Source organism: Plectropomus leopardus, unplaced genomic scaffold, assembly GCF_026936395.1.
Source record: "Plectropomus leopardus strain MGB_pleo_1.0 unplaced genomic scaffold, ASM2693639v1 Contig25, whole genome shotgun sequence".
NCBI classification, from domain to species: Eukaryota; Metazoa; Chordata; class Actinopteri; order Perciformes; family Serranidae; genus Plectropomus; species Plectropomus leopardus.
The window spans coordinates 46,189-70,300 of NW_028274699.1; the positions used below are offsets into that span (position 1 = coordinate 46,189).

The 24,112-nt window shown below is 41.8% G+C and overlaps 3 pseudogenes; all 3 read right to left on the reverse strand.

Annotated features, from left to right (window-relative positions):
* Nucleotides 1-1,327: 1,327 nt before the first annotated feature.
* Nucleotides 1,328-3,620, reverse strand: LOC148185427 (uncharacterized; annotated as a pseudogene).
* Nucleotides 3,621-6,469: 2,849 nt separating this feature from the next.
* On the reverse strand, nucleotides 6,470-13,912 carry LOC148185428 (uncharacterized; annotated as a pseudogene).
* A 2,841-nt stretch (nucleotides 13,913-16,753) lies between these two features.
* Nucleotides 16,754-18,727, reverse strand: LOC148185429 (uncharacterized; annotated as a pseudogene).
* Between the last annotated feature and the right edge of the window lie 5,385 nt (nucleotides 18,728-24,112).

Here is a 24,112-nt window from a genome sequence, read left to right on the forward strand (position 1 = left end):
TTGATGTGAAGATGAAATCATATCATTTTAAACAAAGCAAGTGTTAATTTGCAATAGCTGCAACCACATGATATGCACATTTCTGAAATGCAGGATGGTAGGGCCAGCCCAGCCTGCTCAGCCACCCTACATTTTGAAATTTCCAACACCCCCTTTTAGCCATCTCGACTTCACACACTTGACCTTCATGCCAAATTTCAGGTTCCTGCATCCACAAACACACACACACGCCACCATACCAGATTTCAGCCTCTAAGCTCGCAGCCCTAGTTAGTATTTAAACCTATTTTGGTAGAATTTGTTTGTGTTGATCCTGTATGAAGTCATTATGATTTGAGGCAGTTTGCCAAACTTACTGTATTTTGTCTGGAAAACTCCTAAGTTGATGCCTTTAATGAGTAAATATTCAGAAAGATTTTCAAACATTTGTTGGTGTGCACCATTGAGAAATCTTGAGTCTGTTATTTTTCTGTTAAGTCGAAGGTCCCAAGGTAGTTCAAAATCTCAAGACAGTTCAAGCCTAGAAGAAGTCATTAGTAACATTGAGCACCTGAAGCAAGCTGCTGAGAGCCTCCCTGACATCACCTCAACAATAAACCAGCTGTCTGAGCTTGTCAAGGCCAAAAGTGCAGCAGTAGCTGCTGCCTCTCTGCACCCTATTAAGGATGCCTTCACCTGTATGGTTTGTCGAGGTATGATTATGTAACAATACACAACAGAACACAATACAGCCTTCAGATAATATTCTTATTTTTTATTCAAAGTAACCATTCATATCTGTTTTCTGCATATGTTTTCTTTGTTTAAACCTTACAGCTGTGATGAAGGAGCCCATGTTTTCCACCTGCTGTGAGTCTCTGCTTGGATGCCGTACATGTGTGGAGCATTGGCTGTTAACTTCAGATCTCTGTCTGAAATGCAGACAAGATGGGTTTGCCTCCAAGCTCAACCAGGTCAAGGGTCTTTCTGCTGTCTTGTACACAGTGTCTGCAGCTTTCCATGAAGAGGAGTAACCTATTCTGGATCTGCACTAAATGTTAAATCACATCAGCTACCTCTAAGCTGTCCTCCATGTAAGTTTATAAAGGGAATAGTTAAAAACCGATTCAGATGCTACAGTCTGTACAGTATATCTGATTTTGAGCACAGCCTGGTTACATGAACAAAAAGAACTTTGAGAACTGTGAGATTGTAAGTGCCATTTGTTTATTTTAAAATTTGTAGTGCACTTTATGTACAGTTCAGTGTACTGTTTAACAGAGCGTTTACTGTGTGAAATAAATACTTTTCTAAAGAAAAAATTCACAATGCATTTCACTGTAACAGGTCACACACATCTTCTGGTGATTGCAATAAGACACTTAACTGCATCTTTGAAAGGGCCATAGTTATTGTGAACCACATTTTGGTGTAGTGACAGCAAGTCAAAGTGGGAATTAAACTCAGTTTCAGCCATTTGTTGAGCTTCTTGAGAGGTGAAAGGGACACATCCAAAAATGGATTCTCTTTTCAAGGCGGATCCCAACTCCTGCTGATACAGATAAGCTGCAACACCACCAACAGGCAGGAGATCCTCGGAAGTTTGGCAGGACACCCTTCTTTAGCCAGCTCATTTGGGATTCCCTTACCTGCAAGACAGGGCAATGAGTAGTGAGACTGAAGGAATTACAGTGATGGGTCAAAACTTGAATGGCAAAATTGTTTGAGCAATCATCAGCATTTTAGAAATTTGAGTTGTCAATACTGAATTTGAACGTAATTTTGTGTTATTTTATTCTTGTTCAGATGTTTGAGGCCCATCTGTTTTTGAGAATACAGTTGAACTGCAAAACTCTTCTATATTCAAGAAAAAAAAAGCTCTTGTGTCAGTATTGGCAGAGATCCAAATTCTGGGATTGGATGGGAGCAGAAAACATAATTGGATCTCTAGCAGAATCATACCAGGGATGCTGTGTGCATTCCATGCTTCTACGACATTTGTGAGGCCAATCCTAGCCATCTGGCAGGTGAGGTTTGATACGCAATACTTTGATAAGTTGTCCTCCATATCCAGTTCTTCCTGGTCCAACAGCTGTACCAAAGCCGTCTTCAATGGGTAGTTGACTCAAGATTCACCGCAACCCACATTCTCTCTATCACATGGTTCTGTGTGGGTTTTAAGGACAGTGTCAGTCTGCATGCTCTCATTAGAAGTATGCATCAATTCCAAGACACCAGGACAGCTTGACACACTTACCCTTGTAGAAGGTGTCTGAATGTAGGGCTGCCTTTGAAGATTGTGTCTGTGCTCTGCCAGCATTTCCTGGATGAATAACATCAGGTAAAACTCTCTCCCACAGTCAACTCTGACCTGGTCCCATAGTCCATAGGAAAGCACAGCAGGTCTGAGAATAAACAAACAAAAATATGACCTTTTATATCAAATTAACTCTCCTGTTGTTAGGGAAGAAGGAAAAAAGAGAGGAAGGGAGGAAAGGAAAGAAGGATGAAATAAAGAAGGAAAGGGATGAAGGAAAGAGGGGGGTATCAAAGGAGGAAGGAAAGAGAGAAGGAGGAGGGAATGAAAGAAGGATAAAGGAGGAAGGTGAGATGAAAAGAAAGCATTATGGGACGTCTAGTGTAACAATCCTACCATTACACCTCCTCCTTTTAGCTAAAGTCATACTCATTTTCAACCAAACAACAATAAAGCATTTGACAGCTTGTATGAACATTAATGTACTGTATACTCATTTCAACATAAACATTGTAATGCTTCTCCGTTTTCTTTCTGTTAACACCATAAACACAAACTGTCCCAGAACTTCATAAACAGCATTTTGAACATTCGTTTTGTCACTTGAACAAACAGGTGTCCTCTATTTCACCAATCTAGCCTATAAGGAGGTCTTACAACTTGACCAAACCGTGGAAAGAAATCTGTAGCTCTAAGGTGACTCCTGTTTCTTCTTAGAAAACCTCTATCAGTCTCAACCATGTAAAATCTGGGATTACTGGCAGGTCTAACTACTGCTCCTGTAGTTCCTTCTGTAATAATCCAAACTTTCTGTCCCAGTTGTTAAGTTTTGGAAGTTTTCTGGTGCAGTGGTTCTGGTTGTAGTGTTTTGCCTGCACTCACCTCCCCTCCTCATCCTTCTTTTGTAAACCTTGCAAGTCCAGCCACTTAGGATCCAGCTTGGGTGTGGGCTGAGGTAGAGGTGTGCAGGTATCTCCCATTAGCACCTGAGCTGGTGAGAATCCATGTTCCACCGGGATGCCTCTGTACACCAGCAGTGCTCTGTTGAAGTCATTGTCCTTTTTCCCCACAAGTCCTTGATGATATGAACAGTATGTTTAGCCTCCCCTTTGGCCTGGGGGTACCAGGGGCTGCTCGTGATGTGCCTGAACTGGTACTCCTTCGCAAACTGCTTGAACTGTTCTGATTAAAACTGCGTCCGTTATCTGATATCACAGTCTCTGCAGTTCCATGTCTAGCAAAGGCCTCTTTAACAGCACTGATAGTGACCTCTGCCGACATGTATTTGAGTTGTGCTACTTCAATATATCTTGAGAAAAAGTCAATGATCAAAAGGTACTGTTTCTTTGACCACTCAAACAGATCCATGCCTACCTTCTGCCATGGGCGGTGTGGAAGTGGAGTGGGTAACAGTGGTTCACGGTTCTGTAGTCTGTATTTTTGACATGTTTCACACTTGTCCACCATTTGGCCTATCTGTGCTGCGATGCGGGCCACCAGACTGACTCCTTGGCTCTAGCCCTGCATTTCGAGATCCCTTGATGGCCTTCGTGCAGATGCTGCAGAACGTCTCCTCTCAGAGGTGATGGTATCACAAGTCTGTCTCCTTTCATGAGAAAGCGTCATACAGATTTGGAGAAAAAAGTCAACTTCATAGATAACAGTGTAAATATACATAGATATTTTTGGGAGTCAAAGTCATAAGTATTGAAATGTCCTCATCTATATAGGCTACTGTTTAGGCTTGTCTTCTGATAGGTTGAATTCCACTGTAGCCTGGATGCACTTTAATTTGTTGTGGTGCGGTATTTAGTTGTCCTTGCATGAATGACCTTTTTTGTTTCTTGTGCTGTATTTGATTTCAATCTGTGTTTACTGCCCTCATTGAGAGTTTGTGTTTCTAATTGTTCAAAAAAAGGGAAAAAAAACCAAACAAAAGTAACTTGGGGATACATTTTTATCTTATGTGTGAACATGTTACACTGTAATGACGTGGCAGTAGCATTTGTGTTACTTTTAATAAATTGCATTTTCATTCTATCCGGTTAAACAGGTCAGTGCCAGTAGTCTGTACATTACAGATGATGCAAACAGAGCCATTCTGCCAGAGGCAGCGGGGCATTTTTCCACCTTCGATCTTAACAATCGCATGCATTATGAGCTCCATGGAGAGCCAGAGCAAAGCCAGCCACCTGCAAGCAGAGCACCTCCACCCATTGCTGCTGTCCCCTCTTTTCACTTCATGCACCGAGCCTCATCATCTTCTGCTTCTACGTCTAATGAAAGTGCAACTTCACATGGAATTCCACGAGCTGGTGCCAAGATCCCAGCAAAATCATTCCATAGCTACAGTACATACAATATGCAGCTGATCCCTGCTGCTAAACTTTTATCCTATGATATATTTACTGTTACAAAAAAAAGAACACTGCCTTCAAGTCAGACATTTAACCAGATTTTCTTTAAGGATGAACTCAATAGTGATTTTGAACCATCTGTGATTTATACCCAGGTCAGTCCATATTGGTGAAATAGTGAATGGCAAGCTCAGTACTTCCATGACAATGGCCATTCGCTTTTAGGAAGCTGAGGCAAATGTTGAAGGAAGAACTGCAAAGGTGCAGGCTGCCATAAACTCTGATGAGTCACTTACCCTAACAGACAGCCAAGGAAATGAAATCTTGGACTGCGAAGGCATAAGAAGTAAGTTGTATGATCAGAAATTGTTTGTGTGTTTTTTAATGAACTTTAAAGATTTGAAATACATTAAGTGAAGTTAATGTTGTCTGACTCTTTAGGTTCCAAGTACTGGATCTCAAACTCCAGGAAAGTCTATGCCATCACTGACTATGACTTTGTGGAGTTACAGAATGGAAGAAGAGCCAAAGTAAGGTCATACAACATTTGATGTGAAGATGAAATCATATCATTTTAAACAAAGCAAGTGTTAATTTGCAATAGCTGCAACCACATGATATGCACATTTCTGAAATGCAGGATGGTAGGGCCAGCCCAGCCTGCTCAGCCACCCTACATTTTGAAATTTCCAACACCCCCTTTTAGCCATTTCGACTTCACACACTTGACCTTCATGCCAAATTTCAGGTTCCTGCATCCACAAACACACACACACGCCACCATACCAGATTTCAGCCTCTAAGCTCGCAGCCCTAGTTAGTATTTAAACCTATTTTGGTAGAATTTGTTTGTGTTGATCCTGTATGAAGTCATTATGATTTGAGGCAGTTTGCCAAACTTACTGTATTTTGTCTGGAAAACTCCTAAGTTGATGCCTTTAATGAGTAAATATTCAGAAAGATTTTCAAACATTTGTTGGTGTGCACCATTGAGAAATCTTGAGTCTGTTATTTTTCTGTTAAGTCGAAGGTCCCAAGGTAGTTCAAAATCTCAAGACAGTTCAAGCCTAGAAGAAGTCATTAGTAACATTGAGCACCTGAAGCAAGCTGCTGAGAGCCTCCCTGACATCACCTCAACAATAAACCAGCTGTCTGAGCTTGTCAAGGCCAAAAGTGCAGCAGTAGCTGCTGCCTCTCTGCACCCTATTAAGGATGCCTTCACCTGTATGGTTTGTCGAGGTATGATTATGTAACAATACACAACAGAACACAATACAGCCTTCAGATAATATCTTTATTTTTATTCAAAGTAACCATTCATATCTGTTTTCTGCATATGTTTTCTTTGTTTAAACCTTACAGCTGTGATGAAGGAGCCCATGTTTTCCACCTGCTGTGAGTCTCTGCTTGGATGCCGTACATGTGTGGAGCATTGGCTGTTAACTTCAGATCTCTGTCTGAAATGCAGACAAGATGGGTTTGCCTCCAAGCTCAACCAGGTCAAGGGTCTTTCTGCTGTCTTGTACACAGTGTCTGCAGCTTTCCATGAAGAGGAGTAACCTATTCTGGATCTGCACTAAATGTTAAATCACATCAGCTACCTCTAAGCTGTCCTCCATGTAAGTTTATAAAGGGAATAGTTAAAAACCGATTCAGATGCTACAGTCTGTACAGTATATCTGATTTTGAGCACAGCCTGGTTACATGAACAAAAAAGAACTTTGAGAACTGTGAGATTGTAAGTGCCATTTGTTTATTTTAAAATTTGTAGTGCACTTTATGTACAGTTCAGTGTACTGTTTAACAGAGCGTTTACTGTGTGAAATAAATACTTTTCTAAAGAAAAAAAATTCACAATGCATTTCACTGTAACAGGTCACACACATCTTCTGGTGATTGCAATAAGACACTTAACTGCATCTTTGAAAGGGCCATAGTTATTGTGAACCACATTTTGGTGTAGTGACAGCAAGTCAAAGTGGGAATTAAACTCAGTTTCAGCCATTTGTTGAGCTTCTTCAGAGGTGAAAGGGACACATCCAAAAATGGATTCTCTTTTCAAGGCGGATCCCAACTCCTGCTGATACAGATCAGCTGCAACACCACCAACAGGCAGGAGATCCTCGGGAAGTTTGGCAGGACACCCTTCTTTAGCCAGCTCATTTGGGATTCCCTTACCTGCAAGACAGGGCAATGAGTAGTGAGACTGAAGGAATTACAGTGATGGGTCAAAACTTGAATGGCAAAATTGTTTGAGCAATCATCAGCATTTTAGAAATTTGAGTTGTCAATACTGAATTTGAACGTAATTTTGTGTTATTTTATTCTTGTTCAGATGTTTCGAGGCCCATCTGTTTTTGAGAATACAGTTGAACTGCAAAACTCTTCTATATTCAAGAAAAAAAAAAAAAGCTCTTGTGTCAGTATTGGCAGAGATCCAAATTCTGGGATTGGATGGGAGCTGAAAACATAATTGGATCTCTAGCAGAATCATACCAGGGATGCTGTGTGCATTCCATGCTTCTACGACATTTGTGAGGCCAATCCTAGCCATCTGGCAGGTGAGGTTTGATACATAATACTTTGATAAGTTGTCCTCCATATCCAGTTCTTCCTGGTCCAACAGCTGTACCAAAGCCGTCTTCAATGGGTAGTTGACTCACAGCATTCACCTCAACCCACATTCTCTCTATCACATGGTTCTGTGTGGGTTTTAAGGACAGTGTCAGTCTGCATGCTCTCATTAGAAGTATGCATCAATTCCAAGACACCAGGACAGCTTGACACACTTACCCTTGTAGAAGGTGTCTGAATGTAGGGCTGCCTTTGAAGATTGTGTCTGTGCTCTGCCAGCATTTCCTGGATGAATAACATCAGGTAAAACTCTCTCCACAGTCAACTCTGACCTGGTCCCATAGTCCATAGGAAAGCACAGCAGGTCTGAGAATAAACAAACAAAAAATATGACCTTTTATATCAAATTAACTCTCCTGTTGTTAGGGAAGAAGGAAAAAGAGAGGAAGGGAGGAAAGGAAAGAAGGATGAAATAAAGAAGGAAAGGGATGAAGGAAAGAGGGGGGTATCAAAGGAGGAAGGAAAGAGAGAAGGAGGAGGGAATGAAAGAAGGATAAAGGAGGAAGGTGAGATGAAAGAAAGCATTATGGGACGTCTAGTGTAACAATCCTACCATTACACCTCCTCCTTTTAGCTAAAGTCATACTCATTTTCAACCAAACAACAATAAAGCATTTGACAGCTTGTATGAACATTAATGTACTGTATACTCATTTCAACATAAACATTGTAATGCTTCTCCGTTTTCTTTCTGTTAACACCATAAACACAAACTGTCTCAGAACTGCATAAACAGCATTTTGAACATTCGTTTTGTCACTTAAACAAACAGGTGTCCTCTATTTCACCAATCTAGCCTATAAGGAGGTCTTACAACTTGTCCAAACCGTGGAAAGAAATCTGTAGCTCTAAGGTGACTCCTGTTTCTTCTTAGAAAACCTGTCAGTCTCAACCATGTAAGATCTGGGATTACTGGCAGGTCTAACTACTGCTCCTGTAGTTCCTTCTGTAATAATCCAAACTTTCTGTCCCAGTTGTTAGTTTTGGAAGTGGTCTGGCACGGTGGTTCAGGTTGTAGTGTTTTGCCTGCTCACGCCTCCCTCCTCATCCTTCTTTCAGTAAACCTTGCAAGTCTGGTCACTTAGGATCCAGCTTGGGTGTGGGCTGAGGTAGAGAGGTGTGCAGGTTTCTCCCCATTAGCAGCTGAGCTGGCGAGGATCCATGTTCCACCGGGATGCCTCTGTACACCAGCAGTGCTCTGTTGAAGTCATTGTCCTTTTTCCCCACAAGTCCTTGATGATATGAACAGTGTGTTTAGCCTCCCTTTGGCCTGGGGGTACCAGGGGCTGTTCGTGATGTGCCTGAACTGGTACTCCTTCATAAACTGCTTGAACTGTTCTGATGAAAACTGCGGTCCGTTATCTGATATCACAGTCTCTGCAGTTCCATGTCTAGCAAAGGCCTCTTTAACAGCACTGATAGTGACCTCTGCCGACATGTATTTGAGTTGTCCTACTTCAATATATCTTGAGAAAAAGTCAATGATCAAAAGGTACTGTTTCTTTGACCACTCAAACAGATCCATGCCTACCTTCTGCCATGGGCGGTGTGGAAGTGGAGTGGGTAACAGTGGTTCACGGTTCTGTAGTCTGTATTTTTGACATGTTTCACACTTGTCCACCATTTGGCCTATCTGTGCTGCGATGCCGGGCCACCAGACTGACTCCTTGGCTCGAGCCCAGCATTTCGAGATCCCTTGATGGCCTTCGTGCAGACGCTGCAGAACGTCTCCTCTCAGAGGTGATGGTATCACAAGTCTGTCTCCTTTCATGAGAAACGTCATACAGATTTGGAGAAAAAAGTCAACTTCATAGATAACAGTGTAAATATACATAGATATTTTTGGGAGTCAAAGTCATAAGTATTGAAATGTCCTCATCTATATAGGCTACTGTTTAGGCTTGTCTTCTGATAGGTTGAATTCCCACTGTAGCCTGGATGCACTTTAATTTGTTGTGGTGCGGTATTTAGTTGTCTTTGCATGAATGACCTTTTTTTTTCTTGTGCTGTATTTGATTTCAATCTGTGTTTACTGTCCTCATTGAGAGTTTGTGTTTCTAATTGTTCAAAAAAAGGAAAAAAAAACCCAAACAAAAGTAACTTGGGGATACATTTTTATCTTATGTGTGAACATGTTACACTGTAATGATGTGGCCGTAGCATTTGTGTTACTTTTAATAAATTGCATTTTTCATTCTATCCGGTTAAACAGGTCAGTGCCAGTAGTCTGTACATTACAGATGATGCAAACAGAGCCATTCTGCCAGAGGCAGCGGGGCATTTTTCCACCTTCGATCTTAACAATCGTGATGCATTATGAGCTCCATGGAGAGCCAGAGCAAAGCCAGCCACCTGCAAGCAGAGCACCTCCACCCATTGCTGCTGTCCCCTCTTTTCGCTTCATGCACCGAGCCTCATCATCTTCTGCTTCTCGTCTAATGAAAGTGCAACTTCACATGGAATTCCACGAGCTGGTGCCAAGATCCCAGCAAAATCATTCCATAGCTACAGTACATACAATATGCAGCTGATCCCTGCTGCTAAACTTTTATCCTATGATATATTTACTGTTACAAAAAAGAACACTGCCTTCAAGTCAGACATTTAACCAGATTTTCTTTAAGGATGAACTCAATAGTGATTTTGAACCATCTGTGATTTATACCCAGGTCAGTCCATATTGGTGAAATAGTGAATGGCAAGCTCAGTACTTCCATGACAATGGCCATTACGCTGTTCGGAAGCTGAGGCAAATGTTGAAGGAAGAACTGCAAAGGTGCAGGCTGCCATAAACTCTGATGAGTCACTTACCCTAACAGACAGCCAAGGAAATGAAATCTTGGACTGCGAAGGCATAAGAAGTAAGTTGTATGATCAGAAATTGTTTGTGTGTTTTTTAATGAACTTTAAAGATTTGAAATACATTAAGTGAAGTTAATGTTGTCTGACTCTTTAGGTTCCAAGTACTGGATCTCAAACTCCAGGAAAGTCTATGCCATCACTGACTATGACTTTGTGGAGTTACAGAATGGAAGAAGAGCCAAAGTAAGGTCATACAACATTTGATGTGAAGATGAAATCATATCATTTTAAACAAAGCAAGTGTTAATTTGCAATAGCTGCAACCACATGATATGCACATTTCTGAAATGCAGGATGGTAGGGCCAGCCCAGCCTGCTCAGCCACCCTACATTTTGAAATTTCCAACACCCCCTTTTAGCCATTTCGACTTCACACACTTGACCTTCATGCCAAATTTCAGGTTCCTGCATCCACAAACACACACACACGCCACCATACCAGATTTCAGCCTCTAAGCTCGCAGCCCTAGTTAGTATTTAAACCTATTTTGGTAGAATTTGTTTGTGTTGATCCTGTATGAAGTCATTATGATTTGAGGCAGTTTGCCAAACTTACTGTATTTTGTCTGGAAAACTCCTAAGTTGATGCCTTTAATGAGTAAATATTCAGAAAGATTTTCAAACATTTGTTGGTGTGCACCATTGAGAAATCTTGAGTCTGTTATTTTTCTGTTAAGTCGAAGGTCCCAAGGTAGTTCAAAATCTCAAGACAGTTCAAGCCTAGAAGAAGTCATTAGTAACATTGAGCACCTGAAGCAAGCTGCTGAGAGCCTCCCTGACATCACCTCAACAATAAACCAGCTGTCTGAGCTTGTCAAGGCCAAAAGTGCAGCAGTAGCTGCTGCCTCTCTGCACCCTATTAAGGATGCCTTCACCTGTATGGTTTGTCGAGGTATGATTATGTAACAATACACAACAGAACACAATACAGCCTTCAGATAATATTCTTATTTTTATTCAAAGTAACCATTCATATCTGTTTTCTGCATATGTTTTCTTTGTTTAAACCTTACAGCTGTGATGAAGGAGCCCATGTTTTCCACCTGCTGTGAGTCTCTGCTTGGATGCCGTACATGTGTGGAGCATTGGCTGTTAACTTCAGATCTCTGTCTGAAATGCAGACAAGATGGGTTTGCCTCCAAGCTCAACCAGGTCAAGGGTCTTTCTGCTGTCTTGTACACAGTGTCTGCAGCTTTCCATGAAGAGGAGTAACCTATTCTGGATCTGCACTAAATGTTAAATCACATCAGCTACCTCTAAGCTGTCCTCCATGTAAGTTTATAAAGGGAATAGTTAAAACCGATTCAGATGCTACAGTCTGTACAGTATATCTGATTTTGAGCACAGCCTGGTTACATGAACAAAAAAGAACTTTGAGAACTGTGAGATTGTAAGTGCCATTTGTTTATTTTAAAATTTGTAGTGCACTTTATGTACAGTTCAGTGTACTGTTTAACAGAGCGTTTACTGTGTGAAATAAATACTTTTCTAAAGAAAAAAATTCACAATGCATTTCACTGTAACAGGTCACACACATCTTCTGGTGATTGCAATAAGACACTTAACTGCATCTTTGAAAGGGCCATAGTTATTGTGAACCACATTTTGGTGTAGTGACAGCAAGTCAAAGTGGGAATTAAACTCAGTTTCAGCCATTTGTTGAGCTTCTTGAGAGGTGAAAGGGACACATCCAAAAATGGATTCTCTTTTCAAATGGATCCCAACTCCTGCTGATACAGATAAGCTGCAACACCACCAACAGGCAGGAGATCCTCGGGAAGTTTGGCAGGACACCTTCTTTAGCCAGCTCATTTGGGATTCCCTTACCTGCAAGACAGGGCAATGAGTAGTGAGACTGAAGGAATTACAGTGATGGGTCAAAACTTGAATGGCAAAATTGTTTGAGCAATCATCAGCATTTTAGAAATTTGAGTTGTCAATACTGAATTTGAACGTAATTTTGTGTTATTTTATTCTTGTTCAGATGTTTCGAGGCCCATCTGTTTTTGAGAATACAGTTGAACTGCAAAACTCTTCTATATTCAAGAAAAAAAAAAAAAGCTCTTGTGTCAGTATTGGCAGAGATCCAAATTCTGGGATTGGATGGGAGCTGAAAACATAATTGGATCTCTAGCAGAATCATACCAGGGATGCTGTGTGCATTCCATGCTTCTACGACATTTGTGAGGCCAATCCTAGCCATCTGGCAGGTGAGGTTTGATACGCAATACTTTGATAAGTTGTCCTCCATATCCAGTTCTTCCTGGTCCAACAGCTGTACCAAAGCCGTCTTCAATGGGTAGTTGACTCACAGATTCACCTCAACCCACATTCTCTCTATCACATGGTTCTGTGTGGGTTTTAAGGACAGTGTCAGTCTGCATGCTCTCATTAGAAGTATGCATCAATTCCAAGACACCAGGACAGCTTGACACACTTACCCTTGTAGAAGGTGTCTGAATGTAGGGCTGCCTTTGAAGATTGTGTCTGTGCTCTGCCAGCATTTCCTGGATGAATAACATCAGGTAAAACTCTCCCACAGTCAACTCTGACCTGGTCCCATAGTCCATAGGAAAGCACAGCAGGTCTGAGAATAAACAAACAAAAATATGACCTTTTATATCAAATTAACTCTCCTGTTGTTAGGGGAAGAAGGAAAAAAGAGAGGAAGGGAGGAAAGGAAAGAAGGATGAAATAAAGAAGGAAAGGGATGAAGGAAAGAGGGGGGTATCAAAGGAGGAAGGAAAGAGAGAAGGAGGAGGGAATGAAAGAAGGATAAAGGAGGAAGGTGAGATGAAAGAAAGCATTATGGGACGTCTAGTGTAACAATCCTACCATTACACCTCCTCCTTTTAGCTAAAGTCATACTCATTTTCAACCAAACAACAATAAAGCATTTGACAGCTTGTATGAACATTAATGTACTGTATACTCATTTCAACATAAACATTGTAATGCTTCTCCGTTTTCTTTCTGTTAACACCATAAACACAAACTGTCCCAGAACTTCATAAACAGCATTTTGAACATTCGTTTTGTCACTTGAACAAACAGGTGTCCTCTATTTCACCAATCTAGCCTATAAGGAGGTCTTACAACTTGACCAAACCGTGGAAAGAAATCTGTAGCTCTAAGGTGACTCCTGTTTCTTCTTAGAAAACCTCTATCAGTCTCAACCATGTAAAATCTGGGATTACTGGCAGGTCTAACTACTGCTCCTGTAGTTCCTTCTGTAATAATCCAAACTTTCTGTCCCAGTTGTTAAGTTTTGGAAGTTTTCTGGTACGGTGGTTCAGGTTGTAGTGTTTTGCCTGCACTCACCTCCCCTCCTCATCCTTCTTTTGTAAACCTTGCAAGTCCAGCCACTTAGGATCCAGCTTGGGTGTGGGCTGAGGTAGAGGTGTGCAGGTATCTCCCATTAGCACCTGAGCTGGTGAGAATCCATGTTCCACCGGGATGCCTCTGTACACCAGCAGTGCTCTGTTGAAGTCATTGTCCTTTTTCCCCACAAGTCCTTGATGATATGAACAGTATGTTTAGCCTCCCCTTTGGCCTGGGGGTACCAGGGGCTGCTCGTGATGTGCCTGAACTGGTACTCCTTCGCAAACTGCTTGAACTGTTCTGATTAAAACTGCGGCCCGTTATCTGATATCACAGTCTCTGCAGTTCCATGTCTAGCAAAGGCCTCTTTAACAGCACTGATAGTGACCTCTGCCGACATGTATTTGAGTTGTGCTACTTCAATATATCTTGAGAAAAGTCAATGATCAAAAGGTACTGTTTCTTTGACCACTCAAACAGATCCATGCCTACCTTCTGCCATGGGCGGTGTGGAAGTGGAGTGGGTAACAGTGGTTCACGGTTCTGTAGTCTGTATTTTTGACATGTTTCACACTTGTCCACCATTTGGCCTATCTGTGCTGCGATGCCGGGCCACCAGACTGACTCCTTGGCTCTAGCCCTGCATTTCGAGATCCCTTGATGGCCTTCGTGCAGATGCTGCAGAACGTCTCCTCTCAGAGGTGATGGTATCACAAGTCTGTCTCCTTTCATGAGAAACGTCATACAGATTTGGAGAAAAAAAGTCAACTTCATAGATAACAGTGTAAATATACATAGATATTTTTGGGAGTCAAAGTCATAAGTATTGAAATGTCCTCATCTATATAGGCTACTGTTTAGGCTTGTCTTCTGATAGGTTGAATTCCACTGTAGCCTGGATGCACTTTAATTTGTTGTGGTGCGGTATTTAGTTGTCCTTGCATGAATGACCTTTTTTGTTTCTTGTGCTGTATTTGATTTCAATCTGTGTTTACTGCCCTCATTGAGAGTTTGTGTTTCTAATTGTTCAAAAAAGGGAAAAACCAAACAAAAGTAACTTGGGGATACATTTTATCTTATGTGTGAACATGTTACACTGTAATGACGTGGCCGTAGCATTTGTGTTACTTTTAATAAATTGCATTTTTCATTCTATCCGGTTAAACAGGTCAGTGCCAGTAGTCTGTACATTACAGATGATGCAAACAGAGCCATTCTGCCAGAGGCAGCGGGGCATTTTTCCACCTTCGATCTTAACAATCGCATGCATTATGAGCTCCATGGAGAGCCAGAGCAAAGCCAGCCACCTGCAAGCAGAGCACCTCCACCCATTGCTGCTGTCCCCTCTTTTCACTTCATGCACCGAGCCTCATCATCTTCTGCTTCTACGTCTAATGAAAGTGCAACTTCACATGGAATTCCACGAGCTGGTGCCAAGATCCCAGCAAAATCATTCCATAGCTACAGTACATACAATATGCAGCTGATCCCTGCTGCTAAACTTTTATCCTATGATATATTTACTGTTACAAAAAAGAACACTGCCTTCAAGTCAGACATTTAACCAGATTTTCTTTAAGGATGAACTCAATAGTGATTTTGAACCATCTGTGATTTATACCCAGGTCAGTCCATATTGGTGAAATAGTGAATGGCAAGCTCAGTACTTCCATGACAATGGCCATTCGCTTTTCGGAAGCTGAGGCAAATGTTGAAGGAAGAACTGCAAAGGTGCAGGCTGCCATAAACTCTGATGAGTCACTTACCCTAACAGACAGCCAAGGAAATGAAATCTTGGACTGCGAAGGCATAAGAAGTAAGTTGTATGATCAGAAATTGTTTGTGTGTTTTTTAATGAACTTTAAAGATTTGAAATACATTAAGTGAAGTTAATGTTGTCTGACTCTTTAGGTTCCAAGTACTGGATCTCAAACTCCAGGAAAGTCTATGCCATCACTGACTATGACTTTGTGGAGTTACAGAATGGAAGAAGAGCCAAAGTAAGGTCATACAACATTTGATGTGAAGATGAAATCATATCATTTTAAACAAAGCAAGTGTTAATTTGCAATAGCTGCAACCACATGATATGCACATTTCTGAAATGCAGGATGGTAGGGCCAGCCCAGCCTGCTCAGCCACCCTACATTTTGAAATTTCCAACACCCCTTTTAGCCATTTCGACTTCACACACTTGACCTTCATGCCAAATTTCAGGTTCCTGCATCCACAAACACACACACACGCCACCATACCAGATTTCAGCCTCTAAGCTCGCAGCCCTAGTTAGTATTTAAACCTATTTTGGTAGAATTTGTTTGTGTTGATCCTGTATGAAGTCATTATGATTTGAGGCAGTTTGCCAAACTTACTGTATTTTGTCTGGAAAACTCCTAAGTTGATGCCTTTAATGAGTAAATATTCAGAAAGATTTTCAAACATTTGTTGGTGTGCACCATTGAGAAATCTTGAGTCTGTTATTTTTCTGTTAAGTCGAAGGTCCCAAGGTAGTTCAAAATCTCAAGACAGTTCAAGCCTAGAAGAAGTCATTAGTAACATTGAGCACCTGAAGCAAGCTGCTGAGAGCCTCCCTGACATCACCTCAACAATAAACCAGCTGTCTGAGCTTGTCAAGGCCAAAAGTGCAGCAGTAGCTGCTGCCTCTCTGCACCCTATTAAGGATGCCTTCACCTGTATGGTTTGTCGAGGTATGATTATGTAACAATACACAACAGAACACAATACAGCCTTCAGATAATATTCTTATTTTTTATTCAAAGTAACCATTCATATCTGTTTTCTGCATATGTTTTCTTTGTTTAAACCTTACAGCTGTGATGAAGGAGCCCATGTTTTCCACCTGCTGTGAGTCTCTGCTTGGATGCCGTACATGTGTGGAGCATTGGCTGTTAACTTCAGATCTCTGTCTGAAATGCAGACAAGATGGGTTTGCCTCCAAGCTCAACCAGGTCAAGGGTCTTTCTGCTGTCTTGTACACAGTGTCTGCAGCTTTCCATGAAGAGGAGTAACCTATTCTGGATCTGCACTAAATGTTAAATCACATCAGCTACCTCTAAGCTGTCCTCCATGTAAGTTTATAAAGGGAATAGTTAAAACCGATTCAGATGCTACAGTCTGTACAGTATATCTGATTTTGAGCACAGCCTGGTTACATGAACAAAAAAGAACTTTGAGAACTGTGAGATTGTAAGTGCCATTTGTTTATTTTAAAATTTGTAGTGCACTTTATGTACAGTTCAGTGTACTGTTTAACAGAGCGTTTACTGTGTGAAATAAATACTTTTCTAAAGAAAAAATTCACAATGCATTTCACTGTAACAGGTCACACACATCTTCTGGTGATTGCAATAAGACACTTAACTGCATCTTTGAAAGGGCCATAGTTATTGTGAACCACATTTTGGTGTAGTGACAGCAAGTCAAAGTGGGAATTAAACTCAGTTTCAGCCATTTGTTGAGCTTCTTGAGAGGTGAAAGGACACATCCAAAAATGGATTCTCTTTTCAAGGCGGATCCCAACTCCTGCTGATACAGATCAGCTGCAACACCACCAACAGGCAGGAGATCCTCGGGAAGTTTGGCAGGACACCCTTCTTTAGCCAGCTCATTTGGGATTCCCTTACCTGCAAGACAGGGCAATGAGTAGTGAGACTGAAGGAATTACAGTGATGGGTCAAAACTTGAATGGCAAAATTGTTTGAGCAATCATCAGCATTTTAGAAATTTGAGTTGTCAATACTGAATTTGAACGTAATTTTGTGTTATTTTATTCTTGTTCAGATGTTTCGAGGCCCATCTGTTTTTGAGAATACAGTTGAACTGCAAAACTCTTCTATATTCAAGAAAAAAAAAAAAAGCTCTTGTGTCAGTATTGGCAGAGATCCAAATTCTGGGATTGGATGGGAGCTGAAAACATAATTGGATCTCTAGCAGAATCATACCAGGGATGCTGTGTGCATTCCATGCTTCTACGACATTTGTGAGGCCAATCCTAGCCATCTGGCAGGTGAGGTTTGATACGCAATACTTTGATAAGTTGTCCTCCATATCCAGTTCTTCCTGGTCCAACAGCTGTACCAAAGCCGTCTTCAATGGGTAGTTGACTCACAGATTCACCTCAACCCACATTCTCTCTATCACATGGTTCTGTGTGGGTTTTAAGGACAGTGTCAGTCTGCATGCTCTCATTAGAAGTATGCATCAATTCCAAGACACCAGGACAGCTTGACACACTTACCCTTGTAGAAGGTGTCTGAATGTAGGGCTGCCTTTGAAGATTGTGTCTGTGCTCTGCCAGCATTTCCTGGATGAATAACATCAGGTAAAACTCTCTCCCACAGTCAACTCTGACCTGGTCCCATAGTCCATAGGAAAGCACAGCAGGTCTGAGAATAAACAAACAAAAATATGACCTTTTATATCAAATTAACTCTCCTGTTGTTAGGGGAAGAAGGAAAAAAGAGAGGAAGGGAGGAAAGGAAAGAAGGATGAAATAAAGAAGGAAAGGGATGAAGGAAAGAGGGGGGTATCAAAGGAGGAAGGAAAGAGAGAAGGAGGAGGGAATGAAAGAAGGATAAAGGAGGAAGGTGAGATGAAAGAAATGAAGCAAGAAGGAAAGAAGGAAAAAAGAAAGGATAGAAAGAAGAAGGCGGGAGGGAAGGGAGAAGGAGGTATGAAAGGAGGAAAAAGGGATGCAGGGGAAGGAGGATGGAGGAAGGAAAGAACAGTCAAAATAGATTGGGTCAATTTGACCCAAGAGGACAACAGGAGAGTCAAACAGTATTAACCCATAGATCCCTAAAGTGACCATTTCTAAAACAAAGGCACAAAAAAATATTTTTGTCAAAATTGAATGATAGCAATAGTTACACTATAGCAATAAAACACTAGTTAGATTATTTTACCTGTACACTTCTTCATAAATGATGATGTTGTTCTTTACTGGCATGGTGGAGTGACTGACAACCTTCTTACTGAAACCATCGATAGCCATAACACGGGTCACCCCAAACATAACAAGCTTTTCATTTTGATCGACATGCAGCTTGTGGCCCATATATTCAGCATTGTAGGCTACAGGTTTCAGATTTTTGGCACCCTAAAATATAAAAAATAAATACATTTTAAAAATCCTGTAATGGTAGAGTCCATGTTTGATTAAAATGCAGAAAAGGACAACACTAATTGATCTTACTCGCTGTCTTTCAGTGTGATAGGGTTGATGAACACTTCTCAAAATTTTGCCCACTCTGCCCTCTGAAGCTTTAACTCCTTTTGTGGAGAGATGTCCAGTCATCATTTGAACTCTATAGAATGCATAATACATAGAGTCACAAACTGCATGGAAAGATTGTGATGATTATGACAATTAAAACATTAGTGTCAGTCCTGTTGTGCTTTCCTTTGTAACGTTATGGACTATGGGAGCAGGTGAGAGTTTTATATTGCATTATTCATCCAAGAAAAGATGGCACAAAGTCAGTCTTCAAAAGCTAGCTTATTATCTACACCTACACCCTTGAGCACAACCATGTGATAGCCTACGTGTTTCTATGCTTACCTGTGATCAAGTTTTTATAGGGTATCATTCATTTATACACTTTAAAAAAAAAACTGTGATCATGTACGGTGGATAATTAAAAAAAAAACAGTCTTACCTCAGCAATACCTTGAGCGACTTCAACTGCAAGTTGGCTATCAGGACAAAAGTCCCTGACAAGCCCGTGCTCAGCGCACCACCTCCACACATTCCTCTCTGAAAAACCCCGTCTCCTTCCAAACTGGGTACATAACGCAGTAGCGACATCACAACAGGACATTCCATTTCTTCTATTTTCCACAAGAAAATCTGCATATCCATCCAGAGACATATTTAAAAGTGTGAGCCCGGTGGGTCTGAGTTTTCTGACGCCCTCTGATGACGTGCCCTCTCTTTCTGGCTAGCTCGTGGTACAACTTCCGGTCACGGAACCAAAATGAACAGGAAATCGAGAATAAGTTTTCCACGGGTGTATTTTAATTGTGATTTCCATTTACAAACACACCTAATTAAATCGGATAACGGATAATGGATAATGTATTACGGCCCGTTTTCCGCTTTTCATTTTGTATTATCACAGAAAAAAACGGGAAACGGTTTATTTTTCGTTTTTATTTTGAAATCTCAAAATAGGAAAATGAATGGTCATGACGTACACGGACCAATAATGACAGCTGCAAGAATTTACAACAGTATTAACGGTGGAAGCAGGCAGGAAACGAGTGAGTAAAAAGAGGAAAAGAAAAATAAATAAATAATTAGAGAGAGAAAAAAAATAAAATAGAATAAAGTAAATAATAAAAACAAATAAAGAAACAAAAGAACCCCTCGCCACACACACACACACACACACACACACACACACACACACACACACACACAGACACACACAGACACAATATGAATGAACAGGAGGGCAGAATAGATCACAGCTGCCTAGTCAGAGTTTAGTGTTTTACTTTGTTGCTTTGCTTTGATTCAAAGCACATTGAGGTGTTCTTTTTTCTAAACTGTTTATTCAATACAAACACCAATTAACTGATCCTTTTGATTATGTTTAGGATGTGGGGTAAGATGATGACACTGGTGCTTGTGGCCCTGGAGATTCTGCTGAGCTACAAGATCATGTTGATGGGAACCGGCATGAAGGCATGGTCAAGTTTCTGTGTGATCTGAATGAACACAGTACGACAAACAGTAATGCATTGTTTGTTTGCATTCTATTACTTTTACATTCTACAGTTACATTCCAACATTCTAAAACGGTAATATTCTACAGTCACATGAACAGTCTAGAACTATAAGATTCTACAGTTACATCAACATTCTACAACTGTAACATTATAAAGATACATCATAACATTCTAGAACTGTAACGTTCTACAGTGAAAGCAACATTCTACAACTGTAACATTGTGTATGTAGATGTAGCTTAACAGCAACATTCTAGAATATTAACATTCTACAGTTACATCATAACATTCTAGAACTTTAACATTCGACACTTACATCATAACATTCTATTACTTTTACGTTCCACAGTTACATCATAACATTCTAGAACTGCAACATTCTTCAGTTACATCAACATTCTAGAACTGTGACATTCTACAGTAACATCAACATTCTAGAACTGTAACATTCTAAAGATACATCATAACTTTCTAGAACTGTAACATTCTACAGTTACAGTCCAACATTCTAAAACTGTAATATTCTACAGTCACATGAACAGTCTAGAACTGTAACATTCTACAGTTACATCACAACATTGTAGAACTGTAACATTCTACAGTAACAGCAACATTCTACAACTGTAACATTCTAGTTACATCATTACATTCTAGAACTTTAACATTCTACACTTACATCATAACATTCTATCACTTTTACATTCCACGGTTATAGCATAACATTCTAGAACTGTAACATTCTACAGTAACAGCAACATTCTACAACTGTGACATTCTAGTTACATCATAACATTCTAGAACTTTAACATTCCACAGTAACATCATAACATTCTAGAACTGTAACATTCTTCAGGTACATCAACATTCTAGAACTGTGACATTCTACAGTAACATCAACATTCTTGAACTGTAACATTCTACAGTTACATCATAACATTCTAGAACTGTAACATTCTACACTGACATCATAACATTCTGGAACTGTAACATTCTACAGATACATCATAAAATATGTAGAACTGTGACATTCTACAGTTACATCAACATTGTAGAACTGTAACATTCTACAGTTACATCATATAGTGCTGGGCAATTAACGCCGTTAACGTGCTGCGTTAACGCCGGGATTCTTATCGCTACGATAAGGAAATTATAATAATAAATAATTAAGTTTTTAGAGATAGAAATAAAAATAGAATAAAGAAAATAATAAAAAAAAATTAAACAAACAAATAAAAGCACCCCCCACAAAAAACACAGACTGCATATCTTACCCAGCATAACCCTGACATGGATAACATCCATATTTGTAACTGTTGTACGTGTGTGATTGTATAACAGTTGTGTGCTGTGTGTGTGTGTGTGTGTGTGTGTGTGCGCGTGTGTGTGTGTGTGTGTGTGTCTGTGTCTGTGTGTGTCTGTGTGTGAGGGTTTGTCATTGGATGTAGTAGATTTGGAGTTGACGGGGGGGCGTAACAACACCCCCAAAACTCCCAGGGGCAAGCAGGCCAAGACCCAAGCCACCAGAGCACGCAAATGCCGTCCAGAACATGATAGACCCAACACCACGTGCCCCAGAGACAGCCACGCGCCCCACCCAAGGGGGAACAAGCAAGGGAGCACAGAGGCAACACCCCCCCGGCCGGGGGAAGCCAGAGGGACAAGGGACAGGAGGCCCCCGGGACCAGCCCAAGGGGCCACCAACCCCGGCACGATCTGTGCCCACAGCCACAGGGCCCCACCAACCCGAGACCGCCCTGACCCAAGCGGGAGCCCGCCACACCAGAGAGGCCAGAGGCCCCCCAACCCTCGGCCCCAACGGGGCGGGCCACGGCCCACCATGACAACCCAGCCCACCGCCCCCAGGCCAACCCATATACCCCGTGGGAAGACGGCGGGGCCACAGCGCCCCCCACCCCACCCCAGCCAGGGGCGAAACCCCAGGGAGACCAGGGAGAGCAGGCCCCAGCCCAGCCAGAATCCAAACCCTTCACAGGGTCAGACAGGGTCCAGACCATCCCAGAGCTACCCAAACCACCGGCAGGGCAACTGCCACACAGCAGCAGGGTCCAAGCAACCACCCAGCCCAGTCCCGCACAGAGAGGCCGACCACCAACCCAGAGCCACCGGCGACACCCCCAAGAGCAGAACTGACGCCACTCCCCAGACCACAGACCCCCGTCCAGCCCTGCAGGGCCAGGGACGGAGGCAGTGAAACCCCACCCTGCCCCTGCCGATCCCCCGTCCAACATGGATGCAGGGTGTATGCATGTGAAGGTGTTTGTATGTAGATGTAGGGTAACAGCAACATTCTAGAATATTAACATTCTACAGTTACATCATAACATTCTAGAACTGTAACTATGGGGTAAGGTTACTGTCAAAAGTTTCATGCGTGTACCCATAAAAATCGTGTAACGTATGCACGCAGTCTGTAGTTGTGCATAAATAAAAAAATTGTAAACTCTTAGATTATATATAGATTATCTAAGATTATTATAGATTTTGCAGTGTATAAATTATCTGTGAGAATGCAACTCATAAAGTTACAACTTTCCAAAATTACAAATATGGATTGCAGTGTACGGACGTACGCTTTCTTCAGAATGAATACGAATCTGACAAGTGTGAAATAACTGTCAAAACTACGTCACAAGGTCACAGGCATTATGTATCGAGTGGAAGATAACATCGATTCCACAAACTGCGTAGGTGTCAGAAATTCGATCGTGGGTTCATGGCGCCAAGATGGCGAAACAGCGTGGACACAGCAAGGAGTCAGGTAATGTTAATCACTTTTGACTTTGTTCTAACATGATATCCGCAAAAATTACAGAGTCGGCAATGAAGCGGCTTTACTTTCGTTGATGTAGTCTTTGTTTCTAATTACGTAACTTCATCGGTTTCTTTGTGCTAGGTGCAGTTAGCCGATATACTCAACACGGCACACAGTCTAGTGTCCATGTTGACCAGCAGGTTAAGTTCTGCAGGGAATGTCAGGCCAGTTACACAGGGAAATACATCACAGCCTGCTGAGGGACAGAGAGGTCAATCACAGACATCTCAGCTGCCAGGTCCACAAGCAAGGTGTCCCCAGCGCAATGGCTCCGGAGTGTCAATGCGCCAGGAAATGGCTAGGTATGTTTGTCATGTAGCTGCAGCGCTGGCTCTGATCTTGATGACAAGGTAATACAGAGCCGAGGAGGATTTCTTGCCGAGTTTGGCTCCGGACAACTCAGAGCTGAGTCAGGAAAGAGGAGTGCTCACAGAGCTAACTAACATTAGCGACAGCGGCTACATTTAGCTGTCGGCGCTAACTAATGTCAGCGACGACGGCTGCATTTAGCTGCAGTTAGCTCTCAGTTCAGTAATGAAGCTGCTGCAGTCAGTCACCAGGAATCACCTCGGTACTGTAATGATCTCTGTCATCGCTGTTGAAGGCTGTGTGTTGCTGCGGTCTGGAGTTATTCATTGTAAACGTGCTGTTTGTTAGCATGTCTGACTGTGAACTGCTAATCTGGCAAGATGTAAACCCATGTTTGCACAAACAAACTCCAAAATACTATCAAAATTGTCTACAAAACAGTTGTCGCGTCCTGTTCTTCGACTTCTCCAGTGCCTTTAATACCATCCAGCCCAGACTGTTGAAGGCCAAACTGGAGGACATGCAGGTGGACGCCCCTGGTCACATGGATGGGTGACTCCCTGACAGGCAGACCGCAGTTTGTGAAACTGCAGAGCTGCGTGTCTGAGCGACTGACCAGCAACGCCGGGCCCCCCAGGGAACGGTGCTGTCCCCCTTCCTCTTCACCGCCTACACTGCTGACTTCAAGTACTGCACAGGGACGAGTACAGGGACCTGGTGGACCGCTTTGTCAGGTGGTGTGGGGAGAATCACCTGCAGCTGAATGTGACAAAGACTAAAGAGATGGTGGTGGACTTCAGGAGG